Source organism: Cricetulus griseus (genome assembly GCF_003668045.3).
Source record: "Cricetulus griseus strain 17A/GY chromosome 1 unlocalized genomic scaffold, alternate assembly CriGri-PICRH-1.0 chr1_0, whole genome shotgun sequence".
Taxonomy (NCBI): Eukaryota; Metazoa; Chordata; class Mammalia; order Rodentia; family Cricetidae; genus Cricetulus; species Cricetulus griseus.
In genome coordinates, this window is record NW_023276806.1 from 175,122,109 (window position 1) to 175,146,953 (window position 24,845).

The 24,845-nt window shown below is 37.1% G+C and overlaps 1 protein-coding gene and 1 long non-coding RNA gene across 2 annotated transcripts in view; both read right to left on the minus strand.

Moving 5' to 3' along the window:
* The window catches only part of Magi2 (membrane associated guanylate kinase, WW and PDZ domain containing 2), a 1,367,305-nt gene that overhangs the window by 1,309,929 nt on the left and 32,531 nt on the right, over positions 1-24,845 (minus strand).
* On the minus strand, positions 8,678-23,265 carry LOC113833160. Its single transcript, XR_003480714.2, has 2 exons — positions 12,321-23,265; positions 8,678-12,145 (listed from the first exon to the last, which is right to left on the minus strand). It is a non-coding gene; the product is annotated as an uncharacterized LOC113833160 (long non-coding RNA).

A 24,845-nucleotide genomic window follows, 5' to 3' on the forward strand; every position in this document is an offset into this window, starting at 1 on the left:
TGTCCGTCCAGAGTCAGCTCCCACTACCTCGGGTCAGCGGTTTCTATGGGATTCCCCAACATGACCTTGACCACTTTGGTCATATTATAGCATCTTGTTCTCTACAACTGGAGGGATGAGGAAGGTCCAGTTGGGGGAAGGACAGAGAGGGAGAGCAAGAAAAGAGATACCGTGATAGAGGGAGACATTATGGGCTCAATGAGAAACCTAGCAAGCACTAGGGAAATTCCCAGGAATCCACAAGGATGATCCCAAAGCAGAATCTAAGCAATAGTGGAGAGGATACTTTTTATTTAATGAATTTTATTTAAATTAAAAACAATCTCACTCTACATATGAATCCTAGTTCCCTCTCCCTCCCATCCTCCTATGCCCCCGCCACCGATCCTTCCATCCCATCCCCCATCCAATCCCCAGAAAGGGAGAGGCCTTCCATTGGGATCATCAAAATCTTTCAAGTCATTTGGGACAGGGTCTAGGCCCAACCCTGTGTATCTAGACTAAGAGAGTAACCCTCCATGAAAAATGGGCTTTTGAAGTCCATTCGTGCACTAGGGATACATCCTGGCTCCACTGCCAGAGGCCCTATAGACTGCCCAGTGCTCCTAGCTGACACCCATGTTCAGGGGGCCTGATTTGGTCCTATGTTGGTTCCCCAGCTGTCAGACTGGGGTCCATGAATTCCCACTTGCTCAGGTCAGCTGTTTCTGTGGGTTTTCCCAGCGTGGTCTTGACCCCTTTGTTCACAGAGAGCACCTTAGCTGTGCTTTCCCTATAATGAGATTGATGACTACATTAAATGCCATCATAGAGCCTTCATCAAGTAGTTGTGGGTTTCCCTAGAGTCTAAACAATCTTAACTCACCATTTTTATATGTACCCCATTACATAGTAAACATTGAAATAATGGAGTGGATGGTTTTACCAAAATTCCACATCCTGACCACATAAAAATGATTTTCCCATCATCCCTTGCAGTTGAGTCCAGCCACATTCTTGGGAACTAACTGTCAATATTAGGATGGACTCTTGGGAAGTGTTTTTCTGTTCTATATCCTCCCCTTAATTCTACCCGAAGGGCTAAAAGATCAAGAAGTCACAAATATTAGGAAAATCCATAGAAGAGATCAGGCCTGAATCACCTGGAGGTGAGGTGAGATTCCTTAGTGACCATGAAAAAAATGTCAGCCTGACTAGAGAGAAAAGCAAGAGATACACTAGGTGACACACTTTAAAGCACTGTTTTCCTGCCTAGGAGTTCAACTATTAGGCATGGTTCTAGATACTGGAAGTGTTTTTTGTGGAAGGAAAGTGGGCTCCATTCCATCACATGAAGCTCTTGATGGCCACACACTACCCCCATGGAGAAAGGGGAGCTAATCTTCATTATCCAGTTAAAAGCTTCAGTATTGCTATGCATTGGAAAAACATGGTAGAGAAAAAGTGTTCAACAGCCATGAGCAGAATTTGAAACAAGTATCATAACTAGTTTAAGGCCTAATGGAGATTGCTTTTAAAAAACTTATTATCCATGGAAATATTCTCATGACTCATATACTATGCTTCTTAAAACTTACAGCATCGACCTGAAAGATCACATTTACTAAATGAAACTTCTTGAAGGTTAATCTTTAAAATGTCCTTTTAAAAGAGTAAGAATTTTAAAGAGATAGAAATTACGGGCTAAAAATAAAATTATTTCTTTATATCTCTACAAATATGTAAATAAACCCCTGGCTCTGCAAGCTCTGTATTATCTTACACACTAATTTTGTTTTTAATACACACACACAACACACACACACCTTGTATAGCATGAAAAAATATGTTTATCACTTACTGCCTGAAATAAAATATCACCATCATTAGACAAGCTAGATTTTATTAATTTTTTCCATTATCAACACATAACTCTTCATATTAATACCTTTTAAAATTAAACTTTTTGCAGTGCTAGTCTGTGTAGTATGCATGCATATGAAATGTATAAAATGCATATTAAGTGTATACATGCTTGTGTATACTTTGTATATATATATACATATATATATGTATATATATATATATACATTTACATATGGTTTGATAATTAGAGCATAAAGGAAAACATCTTATTTCAGGATTTCATTTATGTTTTTTTTGTTATACAGTATTTTCAATTTTTAAATAATCAAATATTGTGGAATATTATTTTAAGTTGTGTTACATTTGTTTATGCTGTGGAACATTTATTTTTTTATTGATTCAAAAATGTGCTGCATTCTTTCATGTTGCATTTGTTTAGCTCTGTAAATTGTCTAATAAAGATCTGAATGGCCACTAGCAGAGAAGAAAAAAGGATAGGCAGGGATGGCAGGCAGAATGGATAAATCACAAGTGGAGAAACCTGGGAGGAGGAGGAATGGGACGAGGAGGACATTAGAGGTCAGCCACACAGCCACAATGTCAGCCATGAGTAAGAGTGAAAGAATTGCAGAATTAAATGAAAGATAAATGGCCAGAGGCAAAAAGTAGATGGGGTAATTTAAGATAAGAAAAGCTGAATAGAAACATCCAGGCTATCCAGTTAGTAGTAGTAGTAGTAGTAGTAGAGAGAGGAGTGATAAGCAAAGAGGTCAAGACCATCCTGGAGAAACCCACAGAAACAGCTCACTTAGGCAAGTGGGAGCTCATGGACCACATTCTGACAGCTGGGGAACCAGCATAAGACTGAACCAGGCCCCCTGAATGTGGGTGTCAGTTGGGTGGTCTGGGAAGTCTGTGGGGCCTCTGGCAGCAGCAGAAGTATTTATCCTTAGTGCATGAATATGCTTTGGGAGCCCATTCCCTGTGGAGGGATACTCTCTCAGCCTAGATACACCAGGGGGTGGGTCTATGTCCTATCCCAAATGATGTGACAGACTTTGATGATCCCACATGGAAGGCCTCACCCACCCTGAGAAGTGGATGGGGGGTGGGGACATGGGAGGATGGGGGGTGGAGACATGGGAGGAAGGGAGGGAGAGGGAACTAGGATTGGTATGTATGTAAAATAAGATTGTTTTTAATTTATATAAAAATTAATAAAAATAAAAGAAATAAGCCAGGCTAAAATTGGACATTTATAAGTAATAAGCCTCTGTGTGTGTGATATATTTGGGAGCTGGGTGGGGCACCCCAAAAAAGTAAAGACCAAAGGGAAAAGAATAAAAAACAACAATCAAATTTTTTGAACTTTATTTTATCTTTATTTTCATGCTTAAATCTTCTTGTTCAAGGAAGGCATCATTATTCTCATACATCTCCATCCAGGAGATTCTTAACTTTGTGTGTTTGTGTCTAGTCTCTTGAATACATACAATTTCATACAAGACTTCTTCACGTGTGTGTTACACTTGAATATTGGATGTTGTGCTGCTTTTTGAGAGGGAAATAAGGACCATAACAACAAACTAGGCATGGCTACAATGCACAGCCTAGATACAGGAAAATTATTTCACGGTGGGCTAAGTCAAACATTTTTTCTTTCCTGAAATACCTAAACTGAACTATAAAACTCCAGCTGTAAAAACCAACTTAAACATAACCATTACCTATGACTATTTGTAAGGCTATGTATTTCAAGTTGATATTTGATGACTAAGCAGTATTAATTCTAAGCATGTAATATGCATGACAGCTTTGCTTGTACAGCAGTGTTTTCTCGGCAGGGCAATTCCCACAGCTGATTTCCTTTGTGTCCTGTTTCCATTCTTTTGTCTTTCTTTTTCTGAAGGCCTAGAATTTCATGGCTGAAAAGAAGGGTGTGACCTTCTCATGCTCTGTGGGCTCAGGATATTTTTGAGAAGCATGTCCTAAAACAAATCCCCAAATCTGTCAATGTCACTATGGCCTGTGATTTCTTGACATAAAGCAACCAAATGTAATTGAAGACTGTGGGCTGTGGCCGAGGCCTCTGTGCTGCTGGTTTCCATCAAAGATTAATGCATCTAGACAGGAAATCCTTTTCCTAAACATCCAATTACCATGACACTAACAGAAGCCCCTTGCAGCATCCTTAGAACCCGAGACTTTCCTGTTTGTTATATGCCTTCAAAGAGATTCAGATTCATCAATGAGCTTCCTATTCCCTAACTTAAATGGATATAAAAGTTGAGAGTCAGGGTGGCCTAATTTCTTTCTTTTATCAACTTCTTTGTTGGCTTAAAGTATTTTAAGCAAGCTACAACAAACAAACAAAACCCTTAGAATAACAAAGACAAAAGCACAGTCTATGTACAACAAAGCATATGTCAATAAAAACCACATCTTAATGAATATTTTCTAATTGGTTTTGCCTTAGAGCCCTTATCAGCTTCCTCTAAGAAACATAAAATAGCCAACATGGTAAGGTTCACATTATTTATTTTTTAACTGCATTAAAAAATTTAATATAAATTTTCAACTTTCAATTGAAGAATGTTATAAAGTTAGGTGGAAGAACACAGTTTTAATTTTATTCTTTTAATTTTCATGAGAATCTCACACATTACTACTATATTTACATCATTTTGACCCTACATATACCCCTCCATTCTGATGTTTGGCCCCTCAGCTTTATGGCTTCTTTTAAAATTATTGTTTAACACACACACACACACACACACACACACACACACACACCAGTCTCCTTTCTATTTTTCTATTTTTCTGTTTATTTCTGCCCCATCATGAATCCCTGAATCTTGCCTGTCCTCCCACTCACCAGAATCCATCATTGCATCATTGCAGTGCCTGCAGGAGGTTTGGGTCATAATTGTATTATTATGGTGCCTGCCAGAGCCTTGGGTCTAGGTTACCTTCCCAGCAGGAGGTAGGAACAGATGCATAACTGACCCAGATGTACAGAAAGCCATCTATGGCTGTGTAGAGATTAAGTTTAGTTACTATATGGAAATATGCATCCCAAGACATAGGAACACAAAAGCTATAGTACAAATGGATGCTTCCAGAAGATTCCTCTTTGTGACTTTTGAGTAACTGCTTAGTTATGATGTAGTGTAAGATCTAGAAATTCCCATAAGTACCATAACATGTAACAAAGGCACGTTTCTTCTGTGGTCTAGCAAGGTCTAATCCAGTCCCAGGATGAACATTACCACAGTATTAAGCATGTATCTGAAAATCAACCAGGCAAATATTCCTCATTATCCCCTTGTATGTATGGCTCTTAACTGCTGCATCTCTGTTACAAATAATACAGCATCTGCTACCATTAGCACACATCTTTGTGCATTCAAAGCTTACAAAAGAACCTTTCACTACTTTTTATTCTATCTAGTAAGGAAAATGTGTGTCTAGTGGACATTTTCAGGAAGAATAGGAGCTGATAATTAGTGTTTATCAATCTCATTGCAACCTATTTCTCTCTACTCTTTCTTTATTCCCAGTGCTATTCTTCTGCTCAGTAAACAGAATATATATATATATATATATATATATATATATATGTGTGTGTGTGTGTGTGTGTGTGTGTGTGTGTGTGTGTGTGTGTGTGTAATAGGAAAAGGCTATCATAAAAATGCACTGAGTGCAGAAACACCTTAGAAACACCGAGCACTGATTTTCCTAAAGGGTAGAATTGCCTGAGTTAGTAAAGCCATGGTCAAAGACTCAGCTGTGAACATGCCGAAAAAAGTCTCGTGTGTACATTCAACGGATGTGTTCCTAGGAAATTAACACTTCCAAATCAGAAAACCAATCACACTTTGAGGAAGAATTATTCTAATTTATTTTTATGAACAGGACCATGGTGCTGACTTTGCAATTACAAAAGTTATCTGCTAAGGCAAGTCATTTAGAACTGACAGCTAATGTACATTCAAGGGATGGTTAGATAGATGTGTGTCTTTGGGCCTGTGGCAAGGCAGCAGCAGAATAAAATCTTCACCCTGTGGCTTTACTACAGACTTCCCTGAACGAACACTCCATGATTAAAATCACATTCTGGGATGAGCTTCCAGCTGCTCTGTTTTTCCTTGTCAGGATATGCATCCTAATTACTAGTGATTTTAAACATGCTTGTTCTTCAGGATTCAAGTAATTGCATAATCTCACAGAAAAAATGATTTTACAAAAAATGACAGAGTCACTGCATATGCACATTTTATAAGAAACTATGCAGATATAGATGGAGCCCTCTCACGTGCCTGCCTCCATTACAGTAGTTTTGTTCATTAATGGGAAGGGCCCAGCCTTGAATTGGCCACAGATGCACACAGGATCAGTGGTGCATACATTTGTCCTACTTCACAACCCTTCTTCAAATCCTACATCTCTAGAACAAACCCTGAGGGTATTGACTATACACAAGCAGGGATTATTGTATTCATTCCTCACAAATGTATATGTGCTCAGCCCTTCCAACTATGGATAGTGCCTGTGAATGAGAACACACACTCACACAGCACTGAGTTCTGTGCAGACACACATGGTACAACTTTTCTCTGTCACTTCAGGAAATGTGTGGTTAAATGCAGACACAAGCCAGTGTTGTTTTTACCAGAATTTCTATGACCTGTGGGGTGCCACAGAAAAATTTACTCAATGAGTAACATGAAAAAAAATGTCCAGGAAAATATTAAGTGTTGCAAACATCATTGTGTGTTGCTTGTTAAGTTTGCATTAACGTAGCAATTAATTCATTGATCCTTAGTCTTCTGAAGTTGATTTGACACCAGGTTAGCTGTAGGGATAAAGCATGAAGCATAAATATGGAGCCCAAATAGGGCTGTAAAACCTCCAAATGGTAAAATGTAAACCCATGTGTTACCACCACACTGTCATTCTCCTCTAAACATCCTACGATTTTATAATGAGACCCATGTAGAAGAAATATGTACTTCTATTTTTTTTAAACTGGTAAAAGTATACCAGGAACTTCAAAAGTTCAGCGATTAGACACGAATAGGGAACAGCATTCCTTATAAAGAAAAAATCCTTGAAAAATAACTAAGCTATATCCAATTGAGGTAAGCCTCAGCTTTACCAAGTGCCACCCCCAAAAGAAAAGACTTAGTTATTATAAGAAAAATTTAGGTGAAGGAAAAATTCAATATTTGTGGATTCAAATATTACTATCATGAAGATGCAAGTGAAATTTCACACAGGATTCTATAAATTTTGAAGCAACTTTTGCTATCCCTGAACAACCTTGTGTTATGTATGTCACTCATGTCATCCAGATTTTTTGTTACTGTAACAAAATGCTTGAGCCAGTCAACCTAAAAGGAGTACAGGTTTAGTTCAGTACACAGCTGCAGATGCTCTAGTGCATAGGTGGTGGTGCCTCAGGGTTTGTTCTGAGGTCACACATCCCAGCTGGATGCAAATGGTAGAGTATCACGTAGCAGGACAAGCAAAGAAAGATAGCAAATGGCTTTTGTCCAAAGATGCCCATGGAAGACAAGCTTCCCACAGTGGTTCAAGTTGCCTCCTAGGTCTCCCATTTAAAGTTCCCATTATGACTCGAGAGCCAAGCTATGACCAAGACTTTAACACCTGTTCTGGGGAGACATGTGCATTCTCTAAATCCCTTCTGTGTTCCAAATACAGTGCTTGGCTAAGACTGTTTTAATGAGATAATTGATAAGTAAATAGTCAACAATGAAATCATGAATATATTTTAAAGTCCCCCCAGCACTCCACTTTAAAAAGGAAAGGAAGATTACAGAAATATCAGGAAAAAAGTGTTATCATCTGGCCCAACTTTCCCATGTTTGCCCCCATAACAACAGGATTAGAAGCACAGTGTGGCATGGGAAAAGCACAGGGAACTTCAGTTCCTACCTGTGTGTTTGAAAAGCCATTGCGAAGCTGTGTGTCTGTGTGTGTGTGTATACACATACGTATGTACAGATGTATATACATGTATACACACATATATTTGTCACATAATATGTGATTAAATCCTCATAGCTGACCAAAGAGACAGTATTTTTTCCATATTTATAAATGAGGAAAAGGAAGCCCAGATAGGGTGAACTGACCTGAATGTCATAACTGTTGCACATTGTCAACTGAAGATAATTTCTCCATATTACTTTCATTTACAAGATGGTTTTATGTAGGTTTTATTTATAGTTATTTTTTATTGAGATGCTTTAATCTGGATTGGTGATGCATGCTTATAATCTCAGCAAGGAGAATGAGGCAGGAGGATGAATTTGAGGCCAGCCTGAGCTACAAAGCAATAGCCTATTTCAAAACAACAACAACAACAACAAGAAAAGAGAAAGGTGATTCTGAGCCTCTTTTACGAATGCTTAATGAATAATATGCAAGTGATACTTTTCTAGTTGTATTCATACCTCATAATGTTGACATCTTATGGCATGCCCTTTAACCTTTCTTTTTGTTGAAACCCCACTAGTTCAACAGTAATTATTTTAAGTACTATTAAAACAGTTTACAGAGGCAGTGTGCAAATACATATTTTAGGTGAAAAACATAGTCAAAGATTTTTATGAATGCTTTCCAGAAAGGATAGTTTTCAATTCTGTTCAAATTGTGTTTCAAATAAACATTTTGAAACTAGGCCACATTCTGCACTCTGCTTTCCAAAACTGAACATTTCCCATCTACACTTGCTTTCTACTTCCCAGGCACACACAGCCATTGTTTTATGCTAAATCCAACCAATTGAAAAACATACTACAAAGACTTTGAAAAGAATTTATTTTCAAATATGGAGGGAGTTCAAAGTCAATCTGTAGGCCAACATTAAAGGTGACAGAGATGATTGCACTCCATAACAAGAACAGTGGTGAGGCCTTGGTGCAGTGCACTGTACCAGTTCCTACAGATGACACCCACGGCAATGACAGTGGAACCCTGCAGCACACTGGATCTGCTGGCATCTGGTGACAGGATGCCAAAGCCACTTTTCAGGGCCAATAAGAGAAATGGAGATGTGCTGTCCTTAACCTCCTGCTCAGAGAGATGACAATGTTAATATTTCCCAGAACTAATTATAGCCACCTGCTTTCAGCCTGCCTCACAGCCTCATCCTATGACCCCAGCAGCTGGAAAAATGATGCCTGACAAGGACATGGCAATTTTGAGCTTCGTTCTTGGTGTTTTTACCAATGATGGATTTTTATATGACTGCATTTCTCTTCATTAATAGGAAATGTTAATCGGGATGAGTAAGAAAGAATAGGCTCATTCCACCTTCATATGTTGTTAAAAGGATAATGTATGTGTCTAATTGAAGTATAGTGGTTGTATATGTTTGTGGGTAGAATGTAACATTGCAATACATGGATGCATTACACAATGCTCAAATCACAGTCTTTGGTGTATCCATCACCTCAGTTGGGTGTCATTTCTTTAAGGCTATTTGTAGACTTTTCCATTCATCTTGTCTCTAATATTCTATGAGGAATACATTTTCCTTTTCAGAAACTACAATGCCATCTCTTGTCTTCATCACACACATTTATATATTTCCTAGGAACAATCTCATATTCTAGGAAACACACTTTACAAAGTATCTCAGAGTACCTGACTTAGATCCAGGCTCTCACCCTAGACGCAGCACCCCTCTTGCTCTTTCCCCAACCCTCCCAAACAGTTAAGGTTCCATGAGGAGAAGGTGCTTGCTCATCCAAAGTCTATCTTCCTCTCTCCATACATTTTTTTCTGGGTGTTGGCTCTCTCCAATTGCTGGATCAAATAGCCCTGACATTACTTCCCAGGTGATTTCTATAGTATCCCCTTTTGTGGGGGGTGGGTGGGGAATCACAGTGCTTATAAGCATGACACCAGGCCAAGCAAGATTAATGGGAACTATTTTTCAGGGGTCCAGCTATTTCTGGAGATTCACCATGCAGCTAAACATGTGTACAAGCACACAAGCACATGAAAGTTTCTTCAGCATGCTGATTGCTATAAAGCTAAGGGAAGAAAAGGAGTAGGCTATGGGTGAAGAATAAGGGGTCTAGTTCTACAGAAACAAACTCCAAAGTGTCAGAAATCCCTGGCCTTCCTTATCAGTCTAACTCAGTGCTTGGTAAGACAGCAGACAAACCTTAAGTAATCATATAGTATATGACTGACTTGGAGATTTACCTATTTAGCCTTACAGCATCCACTGGCTCCTATAATATGAAGGTTAGGGGTCAAGCCTGAGGAAAAGGCAAAAGGAGTGACCTGCATCCCATGTCCTTTTTCCCAAATAGTAGTAAACTCATTTAAAAAGAAAAACTCAGCCTATCAAAACTTAATCACACAACACAGGAATTTAATTTTTTAACATAATTTTCATAGATTATTTGGAAATTTCACATCATGCACCCCAATCCCATTATTTCCCCATTCTCTCCTTATCTGTCCTTTCCCATGTAGCATTCCCACCTGAAGGAAAACTAAAACGGGAAATAATAACAATAAAATAAAAAGTAAAAAATATAAGTAAGAATATTAATTATAAAACAACCAAAAATTTAAAAAAGAACAGAGCTTTCAGACAACAGTGGCTCAATTCCACAGTTTGTAGATTCTAAAAAAGGAAAAGGGCAGCAAATCCTATTATAATCACCCTGGTCCTGGATGCTTCATCTTTCAAAACACAATACTCAAATTCCAACCCAATGTCTTTGCTTTCACTGTGGCTCTTTCTATGTTTCCCTTCACTCTTCGAACTCTTAACCTGTACAGAGATCACCACTGTATCTAAGCCCTAAATCTAAATGAGCTCCATGGGACCTGAAGCAATTTAAAAAAAAAAAAAAGCAGATTCAATATCAGGAGTAATTTCAGACACTAAAATTTGAAGTTCAAATAAATCACTTAAGTAAACCGGGACAGAGAAAATGTCTCTTCCTCGATGGTTTACTGTTCTAATATGTTTGGCAGCCGGCAATACCCTTTGTACAGATAAGAAATGCATGCCATTACTGTCTAGGGGGCTTCCACTGTGGAGCAATAGTCTCTTGTCATCATAACTGAAAAAAATAGAGTCCTTCACAATTGATGACAGTTGAGAATAACACAGAACACAAACTGTGTTATTTGAAGATTGCACCCTGCCCTGTTCTTATACAGCTACAGATCATCCGTCCTATGCAACTGACTACAGGCAGTCCTGTGAAAGTTTAATGAAGGGCTCCAACATCTTAGTGACTTACAAATTTGTTGCAAAATCTCTATTCAAGAGCAAATTTTGAAGGTTTGAGTTTTTAAGTTCATTTATAGATACGAATTTTACAACTGAAGTTCATCTATATTTGTAGCACTTTTGAGTAAGAGAGTCTGCAGAATTATATAGGACAGCAAGATCATGTAGTCAGATAAGATGTGCAAATATGAACAATTTCACTTATGTTTATGGTGTGTGTGTGTGTGTGTGTTTACTTATGTACATTCTCACACCTTTGTTGATGTGCATATATACACTGAAGCCAATGGCTGATATAGGATTATAGGATGTCCTCTAGATCATTCTCTAGACACTTTTCAGTGTCTCCTTCATAGCCCAGAACTTGCTCATTTTCAGTCAAGCTAGCTGGCTTGCCTGGGAACCCATCTCCACTTCTGATTGCTGAGAAAACAGTTGGCTCCTACACTTTCCTGGGTTTTTATGTAAGGGCCAGAGTTCCAAACTCCAGCTCACATTTACACAGCAAGCAGGTTACCTGCTGAGCTATCTCTTCTACTCTACAGATGCAGTTCTTAAAGCATGAAGGACTGTGATGGGGCATAGGTGATACTTTCAAAATGATTTCAACAAAAACAATTCAACTCATTCCACAATAAAGCAGAGTACAGGAATGTGGTCCCTTCTTCACTTGTGCATTTGGACAATTAAGTCACGGAGACAGGACCAGTGCTTTCTTGGTCTTCAGCAGCAGCAGTAACAGAACTGGGACTGATAGTACTGCTAAGTGCAAGCCATATTAGGAGAGGATTTCTTCATAGACTGGGAGGTTGACAAGGAGGTTTTGAGAGTCAAGGCAATAGGTTCTGTGATTCATAGGTACTGCTCCTGTCAAAGGCGTGATAATCATCTTGCCTTCCTCCAGGGTTGGCATTTTCTGCATTACATAAGATCTCTTATATTTGTCCTTGAATTCATCTGTCCTTATTGAGAAAACACCAGTCTATCTCTGTATAACTTTGTGAACATCTGTGAAGAAAACAGAAATCAAAATTATCCAGCCTTTTCTATAAACGATGGCTCAAAATACAGTTAAAAATTAAATCAGTCATTTGATTTGACAGGAGCACCCCTTTAAAGTGAGAACTGATGTGGGGAGGTGGGATATGGAAAAATGAAACAAGAAACCAAATGTTATACAAACTTTCTGAAATGTGTACGTTCCTCCAATTTTCCATGACGCCGTTCTGTGTGCACAGCGCACCAAATAACTTCAGATGGTTTTGCTTGTTGACTTAAGAATGGAAATGTAAGAATGTATTACTTATATGCTATAAAGTATTAGTAAAAGAATCATAACAATTTTGTGCATTTAGAAGTGTAATAATAGTACAGAAAAAAATTGAGTCATAGTGAAGTAGTTCATATTTGTCATCCTGACAACTGGGTAGTAAAGACAAACCCTGTGGCTGAACTTGAGTTTCAATGCTACACTCAATAAACACTCCACACAGCCATGTTTCTAGATCAGCTGGTGATCCATATGCTACTGGAATCTATATTATTTCTTCATCTATAACCAGCACATCCCAAGGATCGACTTTGAACATTTGCATTTGTGATTTCAGAGGAGTTTTTACACCCCAAATGGTATGATCTACAAAATAAAAATTAAAATTAAAAAAAAGAATTCTTGTTGAAAATTTTACTCCCTAGGACCTCATGAACTTGTTCAATGTGGCTTCTGTATTGATGGGAATGTGTAAGCAACTTCATATTTCTGAGCTCAGTTTTCTTCTCTCAATAGGATTCTGTGTTCATGAGCACTGCTATATTTTTATAGTTAATGAAAGTTTTGGTTAGTTTTAAGAGCAGCCTTTTGTTTAAAGGCAGTTAGGGCATTAGAAGGAAATTCTATCAAAAACTACAGATAGAGAGATGGGAAGATGCTCAGTTAGTAAGGTCCTTGACACACAAAAATGAGGTCCTGAGTTTGAATTTCAAGAACCCACATACAAGAGGATATGGTAGTGACTGTCTATAATCTCTGGGTTTTTCCAACAAGACTGGGTCAGGGTTTGGGGAAGGGAGAAGATCTTAAAGCCTGTGAGGCCTGGTCACATTGTGTACACAGTAACCAGTAATGACAATAAAAGATACCATCTCAAAGTGGATGGCAAGGAGTAATACCTGATGTTGTCCCTCAATAAACATGCCCAAACCACATCACACACACAGACCACAAAATATGATTTGAAAAATACTATTTGCTATGGCCACAAAAAAAATGCCTAAACATATACCACTTGAAAAAAAAAATCTCTAAAATGCAAACCGATTACCTATGAGAACAAAATGTTATAAATAATATTTTAAAATATGTAGACATAAGAACCCACAACTTTGGGCTTGCAACTAACTCTACCTTGAACATGGAATTTACATGAAAGTCTTTGTTACTAAATTTGCATGCTTTTAGTATCAAAGTTCTGAACTTCTGAACCAATCTAAGCGATGAAGAGTAGATAAAAATGTGCTTTTGTAAAACTTAGTAGTAGAATAATATTTACATAATTAAGCCTTTAAGGTTTTTCCCACATAAATTATTCACCTTGGCATGGCTTTTTCTGAAATAGCTAGTATCATGTCCCATTTTCAGTGCTATGAATAGAAATAGTCTGGTCTGGAAACCTTGATTTTATAGTTGGGCTTTTTTTCTCCTCAATATTTTGCACACTCTGAAAAGGAGACATAGAGGAGACAGTCTAAAGCACTGTCCATCTTTCTCGTGGTATTTCTGAGAAAACAATTAATTCCAACATTTAATTTTAATTGTTTAATAAAATATATTTTAAGATGTTATGTTAGTAAGCAGAATTTGGCAATAAGGTCTTAATAAATTATAGCATGTTACAAATTGCATAGGACAAAACACTGAACAGAAAGAAGGTAAGGCAATGTTAGCAAAGAAGGTCGATACAGGCTTTCTAGGAAAGAACGGGTGATTCCATGTATTTGAAATATGACAGAGACAACCAGAAACCCAAGATGGGGGAGCATCCTAAGTCTCTCATTTCCATGAGCCAAAGAGAAAAGACTGGAAAGATTTTTATTTCCATAGATTTAGGGGTAAAGGAAAGAGTCATGTGTACATCAGAGGTATGGGGACATAAAATGTAGGGCCATTGCCCCAGAGAGGCAAGAGCCCAGAGCCAGCAAGAAGCAGATTAATGGGAGGTCGTAAATGGTGTGAAGCGGGCAAGAGAGTAGGACACCTGGTACTTCCTTCAAACTCTCCATCTCAGATCTGGAGATTCATTCCCTGGGAAGGATATCAGATGATTGTGTTAAGGATACAAGTTAGAAGGTGGTGCTAATCAATGACTCCCAAGTGTGCCCAAAGAGCACACTAATAAAGTGACCCAGGATTAATATGCACAATGACACACCTTTACACACACCCTTGGCACATGATGAGACATTGATATTTCAAATCCAAACACTGAACAAGAAGACTGGTTAGGAGAGAAGTCCTGGCTGAAACAGGGTTTTGCACAGCTAACTTAAGTCAGGCGTTTAATAGAGGTTCCAGAAATTACATTATGTTCTCAGAGAGAGTTAGTATTCAGAATCTTGAGATCTAACCTTGAAATTTTCTTTTCTTTCTGTTCTTTTTCCTTTTCTTTTCTTTGCTTTAAAATGACTGCTACCATGCATGACTCTGAACCCTGAAATGTTATTAAAACAACTACTGCTATACAAACATGATCTTGAGGACATGGATAAAGTGGATTATTTCAATATGAATTCAACAAGAGTTTAAAAAGCCCTTTCAAAGTAGGTAATATCCCCGAGGCAAGTGTTAAAAAAGCGTTATGAGTCACCACAGATCTTTCCCATTATGGCTAATACAGCATGGAGTAGCCAGGGCACAAGCAACTGTCAGTCTTAACCACTTAACATGGAAGTGTGCCGCTTACAGGCCTTATCATCTCCCTATCAGCCTGGGCCAATTTACACATATAGTTAGCATTTCCTATTTTCATAAATGGCAGTGATAAAAGTCTTCTAAGAGTAAAATTAAGTTTAAACTTTTGATATATATTAGACATTCCCACATACAAAAACCCCCCACTGATTCCAAATAACAATTATAAAAGCCTGACAAATAAATAATAAAAATACATGTAGGTGGCAGTTATTGTTAAAATGAATGAAAACATCAATTTTTAGCGGTGATAATATTCACACACTAAGCAATGCTTGTTGTGTACAGAAGAAAGTCTAGTAATTTCCTGTAGTTGTTGTCACTAGTTTCTGATGGTTAATTTGCTCATATTTAGTGTTTGTTTAAATCACAGTGTATTTATACATTATGGAAGCTGACAACCTGTTCATGCTAAGTTATAATTTTAAAAATGTGAATTCTAATTAGCATTGAATATAGGCTATGTTAGGAATGGGAAAGATAATTAAAGAGTGAAAAGAGGAATGGTAAAAGAGGCTCTGATGACCATCCAGCAACATCTGACACATATATGCAGATCAAGGAGGCTGGATCCTCATATTGTGATGGTGCTTCTGTCTACTTCCAGGAGCATAAGCAATGGGGATGCTGAGGAGGGAAAGCACCTGCTCCACAGTTGGCATGTCTGATCTCAGTATGCCATGGTTTCCCACAAAGAATGTGCTTCCCGATGGAAGAGTTTTCAGGCACAGTGAATGAAATTATTACATACTCATGAAAATTAATGCAACTAAAAATAATTGCATGAAGCAATTAAGTCAGTCACAATGGGTCAAGAATCACATTATAGAAATCATGGGTCCAGCATTTACAGTCACACAATACTATATATGTACTGATAACAGGAAGGACAGTGGGGTGAGAGGCATATGCTCGGAGTCCAGTAGATAACTATATGATGATGACCCCTTGTTAAAAAAAAAAGCTATTTGTCTAGTCTACTGTTCAATACAGAGTAAACTTATTGTAGTGCATTTAAAGTAATGGAACTTTTTTTTTAGGATCTGTTTTCAGTTTGTTCCCATTTTTTTTAATCCAAATGTAACAGGATCACTGATGGGAACAAGCTAAAACTCATAATTAGTAGCAAATACATTAATATCACTCACCAAAGATTTAGTTCTTGGTCATCCTTGCCTGAGGCGAGGCTAGGAGAGAGATGTAGACTTCATTCTATGCCTTAGGGAAAACTGTACTGGGAACTCTCATCAAACACATTCTACCAGGAAGCCCCCAGGAAATATTCACTGATTCAAATTCACTTGCCTTTGAGCCAGTAGCCATAACAGCTTTTCTGGGTCCCTGAGCTCTGTTGTATGATGTGGTATACTGGTTCCTAGAGAATTCTTTGTCCTTAATCTCCAAACCTATGAATCAGGCTATGTTACACAATAAAGGAACATTAGTGTCATTAATCGTTAGTCTAGATAGGACAGGTGGCCCTGATGTAATCAAAAGGTTCTTTACAAACAAAGGGGATCTCTGAAGTATCAGAGATGGCAGTGCAGAAGATACTTGGCCTGATGTCCCTGGCTTTCATAGTAGGCCTATGAGCCAAGGAAATTAGTTGGCCCAAGAATCTGGAAGACAAGGACATGTAATCTCTTCTAGAATTTTCATGAAAGAAGACATCTTTGCCAATACCTTGATTTTAGGCCCCTGAGATATATTTTTGCACTTCTGATTTGCAGAACTGGAAAGTAATAAATTTTTGTCTTATTTTTTATAACTAAATTTGCAGTATTTTTTTTTTTTACATCAGCAGTGGGAAACCAACAAAACCACTATTAAACTAAGTCAGGAGTAAGCAGAGGAAAAGGCCCCCTCTCTCAAGTGAACAATAGCACCATGATTGATGGTTTCCATTCCCACAATCATTTGCAGCTTTTCTATTGAAAATACATACTGTAAAAATATTATTTGATATAAAAGAAACAACAGCTTATATATATTTATGTAAAATGTATAAATTTGCTCTTTCTATGTAACTGTCTAATTAATTATGATCATACAAAATTAAAACCACATATTATGATTTATCTTTTAAAAGGTAAACATTTTAATCAATTCATTCTGGAAAGTAGGTATTTATATCTTAAGCTACAAATCAACATACTTGAAAACCATCACTTGGTAAAAACCCTACTCATTCTACAAATTAACTATTGTTTCTAAAATACTGGAATACTAACAGTTAACAAAATAAATTCTTTTGATCAACATATTTCAGATATATACTAGAGGGTAAATTACTACCCTGAGGTTAAGTACAAGATTATTTTTATGGTTCATATGGAGCTGTTTCACCTAAGTGTATTTCTACAGATACTTAATATTAGGAGTATCTTAGGGAGAACATATGCTATGAATTTTCCACATTCCTTTCTTTCTTTCATTCTGTTTTAAGGTGGTACTGTTTCAAAAAATCGGCCTGCTTCTGCTTTATTTCAAACCTTTTCACATCCTCAGACAGATTTCTCCCTACCTGTTTATCAGCCAATATCTTTTGGCAGTATTTTCTATGTAGAAACTCTTTACTTTTCAAAAGACATTCTCTTCCATAGTTCAAATGCTTGGACATAGGATTATACCACCCATGTTACCATTAGTAACCATTCCTACACACAATTTATTAATCTTTGATATTTTTCCCATTGTTGAATCTTAGACTATGAAATATATGGACTCCAATAAAGGAAACACATAGAAATTGAAGAGATAAAACTCCAATAGGGATACATTGTGGTAGAGTATACAAAATTTCCCATGATATTGGAGGACAGAATGGGTACTATTCTTCCAAGAAGAGTTGGCAAAGAGAATTGTATAGGTTGTATGACATATTGCCTTTAATAGTTCATTAATTACATAAATTTTAAGGGAGCAACAGCCTTGTCTGTAATATACTCACATCTTCTCAATAATCTCTTATGAATGCTGACTATATTGTCAGCACCTACATTTTAAGTTTTTGTCACGGGGCAAGCCAGATCTCTTTGTCCTTTCCTTCCTATGCCTAGCTGCTATTCCTTCTCAAATCTCCCTTCTTTTTCTAGGATGCATCATTTGTCCTCTTAACAGACAGCTAATCTCTACCGAGATACAGCATACAGAAATAACTGCCAAGCATCAGTAGCATGTAGCTAAGGTAAGTAAACAATAAGGTCAAGATCAGAATTCATATTTGTTGTTTCTCTCTTGGTATCTGAATCTGATTCTCATACCTGATCAAATACGCAATGCTAGACACAGGCTGGTGGATTCAGTTGTTTGGAAAGGGCATTGAATGATATGATATTACCAGCTCAGAATCACATTGTGTGCCCCTTCTTCAATTATGAAAATCGATATCTCCCTTCCTAACTAATCTTTGAACATTATTCATACATAAAAGTACTTGATGAATGATTGCTTTCTTGACAAGAATATGGACATACAAAATTGGAAATGCTTACAAATGGGTACTTGTTTTTCTTATTTCCTCTTGTGCCCTGGTTAGTCACCCTGCTTACTTCTTTAAAGGTTTTTTATATATTGAATAGGCTTTTATTTGAAATGTTTCTACTACCAAACTTTATTCATTAAAGGCAAGGACTATGATACTTCAACTTATCTTAAATGGGCCACCAGATGATTTGTGTCTCACCTCTACCAAGGCATGAATTTTAATTATTTAGGTTAGACATATAGACTGGCTCTAATTACCATGAATGATCAAATACAGCTTGTCAGAATGCTGGCTAGTCATTTAGAGCAGGCTTTTGATTGAGGAAACAGAGTTGGTAAGCTAAATGACATGCCAAGATCCCAAGGATGTTGTGTTTTCATTTTTATTTGCCTTGCTCCAGAGAACAGAAGATGACTAGGTTTAAAGAATACTAGTCTAGGTTTAAAGGTTACTTGTGTTTAGACCATATGCAAAAAGACCGTAACTCTTAAGAGAATTTTCCCGCAGGTATCAGCTTGTAGTTATTGTACTGCTCTGAGAATCTTCCGTCCTCACTGTGGCAAAATGTCATCTTCCAGCTTTGACAAATTATTGTCTTCCAGGGCTGAGAGAGGCTAGACTTCCAGAAACTGTCTACGTGAGGTAGTTGGTGCAAACCATTGAGAGTTAGCCACAACTAGGAGAACAAGCAAGCTACAAGGAGCAAGTGACAATGAGGGAAGCCTACACTCTTCATGGGGGATCTAGCACTAATGTAGGCTTCTTCCTACTGGCACTGCAGGTTTCAGGAGAGACATCACTTGCTTTTCCCAGGAGAGTTTTCTTTAAGATAAAGAAGATAACAATGAAAAAGAAATATTCCCAAGGAAATAGGGGTTGAGGGGAAACTGGGAGCTGCCAGTGAGAGACCAATAGGGAGAAGTCATCAGTCATGCAAAATCTCTGAGCAGCCAATGTTTCTCATTAGAGAGACAGGACAGAGTCCTGCCTCTGAAACAGAGCACACTTACAGGAAAATCAAGTGGCAGGAGCACATGAAGCTGCTCTATATTCTAATATACACCTCACCCTTGGGTTTGATATTAAATACCCAGACTGAACAAAAAAACAGTAAGAGAAAATGTGGTAAAAGAAAACACACACAAAACAAGCAAACAAATAAATAGCCAAGACATTTTCCAATGTGGGAATGAAATGGGCCAACCGTGTGTGAGAGGGGAGTGGGAAGGTAGAAATCCCTAAAAGTTGAGTGATAAAATAAAATAATATGTTAGATTCAACCAGACCACTCAATAGCAAGAATTTTGAAGAGTCAATGAATTAATACTTTGTATACAGAAAAAGTACAGCTTGGGGGTGTGAAGGGTAGTCTCACAGAGCTTGTTTCAAGGGATAACAATGATAAAGAAACACATGCTGTCTGTTTACATCGCACTCAGTCTAATCTGCTCAACAACTATTTATGACATCAGTCATAGATGACACATGTAACACAAGCCCCCCCCCCTCCAATACACTGCTTTTTCTCTAAAATAGAGCTAAACATAATATTCTAAGAACGGTATATGGAAAAAGAGACTACAGAGGCATACTATCCAGATGCATTTGTAACATTTTTATTTATTGAGATTTATTTTTTGCATATGAGTGTTTTGTCTGTTCTCAGGTCTGTGCACCATGCACATGCAGTGGCAGTGAAGGGCATCAAATGCCCCTGGAATTGGAGTTTGAAATGTAAGCCACCGTCTGGTTGCTGGAACCCAAACTCATCTTTGTAAAAGCAGCAAGATGTCTGAACCGCTCATCAGTCTGCTCGGCCCTTCAAATTCAATGACCAACTTTGTTTTCATCTGATTCATAAGAAAAGAAGGAAGGAAAAATGGTAAAGGAAGGAATGGAGGGTGGGAAGAGAAAGTAGAAAGGGACTCTCACAAAGTATCTGTGAGACAATCAAGGGAATATAAATTAAATATGAGCTAGGCATTTGAAATTAATAAGTTGTAGCACTTTGGGCATAGCTATGAAAAGACTGTGTTAAAATGCACTTCTACCTGACTAACATGTGCTGTTGTACGTTTAGGAAAATAATACAAAGGGGCAGACAGGAGAGGTAGCAGCTCTGCAGTCCATCACTTCCCTGTGATAAGCAAGTACTTGGGAGGGTATGGATATGCAGAATCACTTGCCCTAAAGAAATCACTCCAGAATTGGAGGAAAGAAGAGAAAAAGACTTGAAAAGTTGGACAATGAGATAAGTGTTGAATGTGTGTCATTGATACTTAGGGGCAATTGTCTATTTTCTCTACATATGCATATGCTTAAATTTACCAAAATAAAGTTGAAAATGAGTGAAATTTTCCAATGGGTAGGATACTTTTAATGGATTTCTGTTTTATTTTTTTTCAATGTACCTGGTTGTTTCCCTCAGTGATAAGCATAGCATGTTACTGTAATTAGTTGTATTATAACTTAACCCTTTAAAAATGGTTTGAAATAAAAAAGAGTATTGTACTTGATTAAAGAGATTTTCTTAAGAAAAAGAGATACCCTTCCCCTGATGACATAACTGGGAGTTGAAAGTTCTAGGTATGCTTTGATATAATGGTTAAGAGTCAATCTACTAAAGTCTCAAGTAACTCTGAGGGCTACTAAAAGAGAAATGTGGATGCCCAGCCACAAAATCTTTTACAATCTGTCCTGTCTGAAAAATATCCTTAAGGCAATGGTGGCACATAACTAACCAATATCTGCTTTGACTCCTTCAGAAGTAACCTGTATTTGGCACTGTTTGGGGCTCAAGAACCAGAGACTAGATAGACCAGAGACCCAGCTTAAAAACCCAAAACTATTAGTCTAAAAATGTCAACAAAATGATTCCTAATGATATTCTGCAACACACATAGGTTAGTGCCTTATCCATTCACCATCAGGGAAACTGCCAGCAGTAGATGGACATAGATGCACGGCTCACAGCCAGACATGTGTGGAGAAGAGTCTAAATTGGAGGTATCTATGAGATTCCTCTTCTCAGAGATCAGGGACTCCCACAGAAGGTCTGGTGCAGAGACTGAGAATCCAAGGGGATGGAGGACACCAGGAGAACAAAGCTCTATGAATCAGCTAAGCAGGGTGCATATGAGCTCACAGAGACTGAAGCAGGAAACACAGGGCCTACATGGGTCCTCTGTGTATATACTACAGCTATTAGCTTAATGTTTTTATAGGATGCCTGACACTGAGAAAGAGTGGGTCCCTGACTTTTTTGCCTGCTCTCCAAACATTTTTCTTGGATTGCCACATCCAACTTTGATATTACAGTTTTTGCTTCATCTTATTATACTATTTTGTCATGTTTGGTTGTTTTTACAAGCCTGTGTTTTCTAATGATTCTACAGAGAAACAGAATTTAGAAAAATTGAGTTATCAATAAAAAGAAACATTTTGATAGGTCAATCAAGTCATCTCATAGTTAATTTACTTCATCGTGTACCTGTCCATTATACATCATAAAATAGACCTTGATTCACCCAAAAGTTCTTTTTTAGTAAAGAGGAAATAAAACTTCTATGTGATAAAAAAAGGAATTGTGTCATATTCCAGTTGGCAATAGTTTCTTTAGTGAGTTGTAAAATAATGGTACTCCCTAGAATTAATAAATATCCAGTATCAGGAAAACATAAAAGGCTTTAAAAAATTGGGTGGGTTAGATAGTAACTCATGGCCATTGCAGAAAGTTAAAGATGATCGAAGTATAACTTCAATGTTGGGGATATTTTTAAAGTATAATCCTAATTTTACATCATTATACTCTAAAACTAAAGACAAACCTAATGATTGCAGATCATTGTGCTGTCAGCAAAATTTCTGTCCACACACACACACTTGCTGGGAAGAACTCTTCTAAAACCACTAGTGGCTGAGAGGTCATATTCTGCATCACTCTGAAGATCAGAAACAGAGCTGCGAAACATGAAAACCAAGCCTTCCTAACAATATGAGTTACATGTCTATAATCTCCTAAGGACTGCAATTAACAAAGATTTAAATGTAAGTTCTAATACATATGAGATAATATTGCACCACACAGTCATAAGAACTCACAGCTACCACATTTTTATTTTAACTATGCAAAATGAAGGAAAGTCTAACTAGTAATATTACCTTAATCCCATTCCTAGACAGAAATATCACCAGGTTTCTCCTGGGAATTACATTATATAACATCTATCATTTTCTAATTAATTTTAATTATTTATTATTTAGTCTCAAACTTCTGAAGTAGTCAGTAACTCTTATGCTAGTTTAAATACAATAAAATAAATGACGATCTTTCCTTTTCTTTACTGAACATTTTTTGTCTGTTTTCAATGGTTTATCATTCCTGGGTGAAAGTGAGTTTGGGTGTGTTTGGACATGGTGACTGTTATAAAAAAAATTGCTTACTAATTATTTCAAAATAGAAGAAAAAGTTATACCATAAAAAGCAAATAATAGGAGAGAATTAAGAAAGAAAATGGAAGTAAGTGGTGAGAGAATGGAGAGAATGCATGCTTTGCTTTTACTGGAATAGCCTAAGTGGGGATAAACGTAAAAGACTAGTGACTCTAGCTTTGGATATTTCAAATTATCACATTACTGCCTTTACATAAATGAAAACACTAGTATTCTGAGCAGGCCTACCAACTATTCTTGTTCTTCATTTGAAGCTGTCTCTCATGAACCTGCCAACATAAAAAGAATAAACCATTAACAAAATAGTCATGTCATGAGAGTTATATATCACAAGCCAATTTGCCTCGATATAAGTGGTAGGCATAGTATTCCTTGTTAAACAAATGTTTCCCATTTTACAAATATTTTTTCAGGTAGATGTAGCAAAAAATAAACTTTTTAATAGGCCATTTTATCATTGTGATAAAAGGTAGTGCTATACAAATTAAATTAAAAATTATGAATAATCCCTGTACTATCTGGTAGCATGGAAAATAAATTACGTTTGTCTTTGAATAAAATATCTACCTATATGTTCCTAAAGATGTATTTCATGAAATTCATCTGTGCTCCTTACTGACCCAGGAGGGCACACAATGGTTACACTGTCGCTCTGTGGGATATCCCACTAGAACTAAATATAAGACACCTTTGATTTCCTTGCTGAGGACTGGCTAACCTAATTTTAGATAACCTGAATCTTTCCCTGTGTAAGTTTGTACAAATGAAGCTCTGGTTCTATTGTCCTAGAAGCAGAGAGAAATGTGCATAAATTGACCTTTAAACAATTGTTTTGATAAAAATATAAAGTGGGAAAGATTGTACAGGCACACACACACACATAACTGTGCCTTCAACCTTTTAGGAGAATTACATTTAAAATGCTATGCTCCTAGATGGATACTGCTTATAAAACAACCACTGACATTTAAATCAGTTAGTTATCTGTGCTGGGGAATATTCAGAAGTGCCATCCTTTCCCAATAAGGCTGCCCATTCACCTCATTCTTGAAAGTATTTTGTTTCCAGTGTGCTTTCATCACCTTGTGCATTATTCATCCCTTCCATGATCAATGTAGATGGGAAATCAAAACACAACCAGAAGCATCTTAGATGGGGCTGTGAGACACGTGATGTCCTGTGACAGGTATGCATGTCAGGAGCTGTGTTTGCAGTTCAAGACTCCACTAATGAACCAGATAATACTGTCTTCATTGAAATTGAGACTGTACTTTCTACATGTGCAAACAGGCTAAACTTGTGCACGACCAACATTTTCTTAAGAATGTCAAACATCAGACATCTTTATTAAAGCCATAAAAACACAGAGCATGCCACCATCTGTGCTTTACTTACTATTCATAATTTCAAGAGTCCCTGGATGAGACATATTATAAAGACCAGCATATTATGCATAACATCAATACAATTAATAGAACAAACATATCAAGAATATTTTTAGGGTCTCATGAACTGTGTTGATTATTTAGGAGACATGAGGTAAATGTAACAGTTTTGTTGAAATAAATCTGTTTGAATTACTGAAATCATAACAAATGTGCAGATAGATGATTTTTATCTGTTTTTATTTCCTACCTAATTATCTGCACTTGGTTTATTCAAATTATAACACCAAATAGATATTTATGTAATACATTCAATGTGTCATTTAGTTTTCACAAGAAGTTTTAAATGTCATGATACTGATCTTAATATTACCTATGTTTTATTAATAGTAAAATTTATTAATGATATCATTAGTA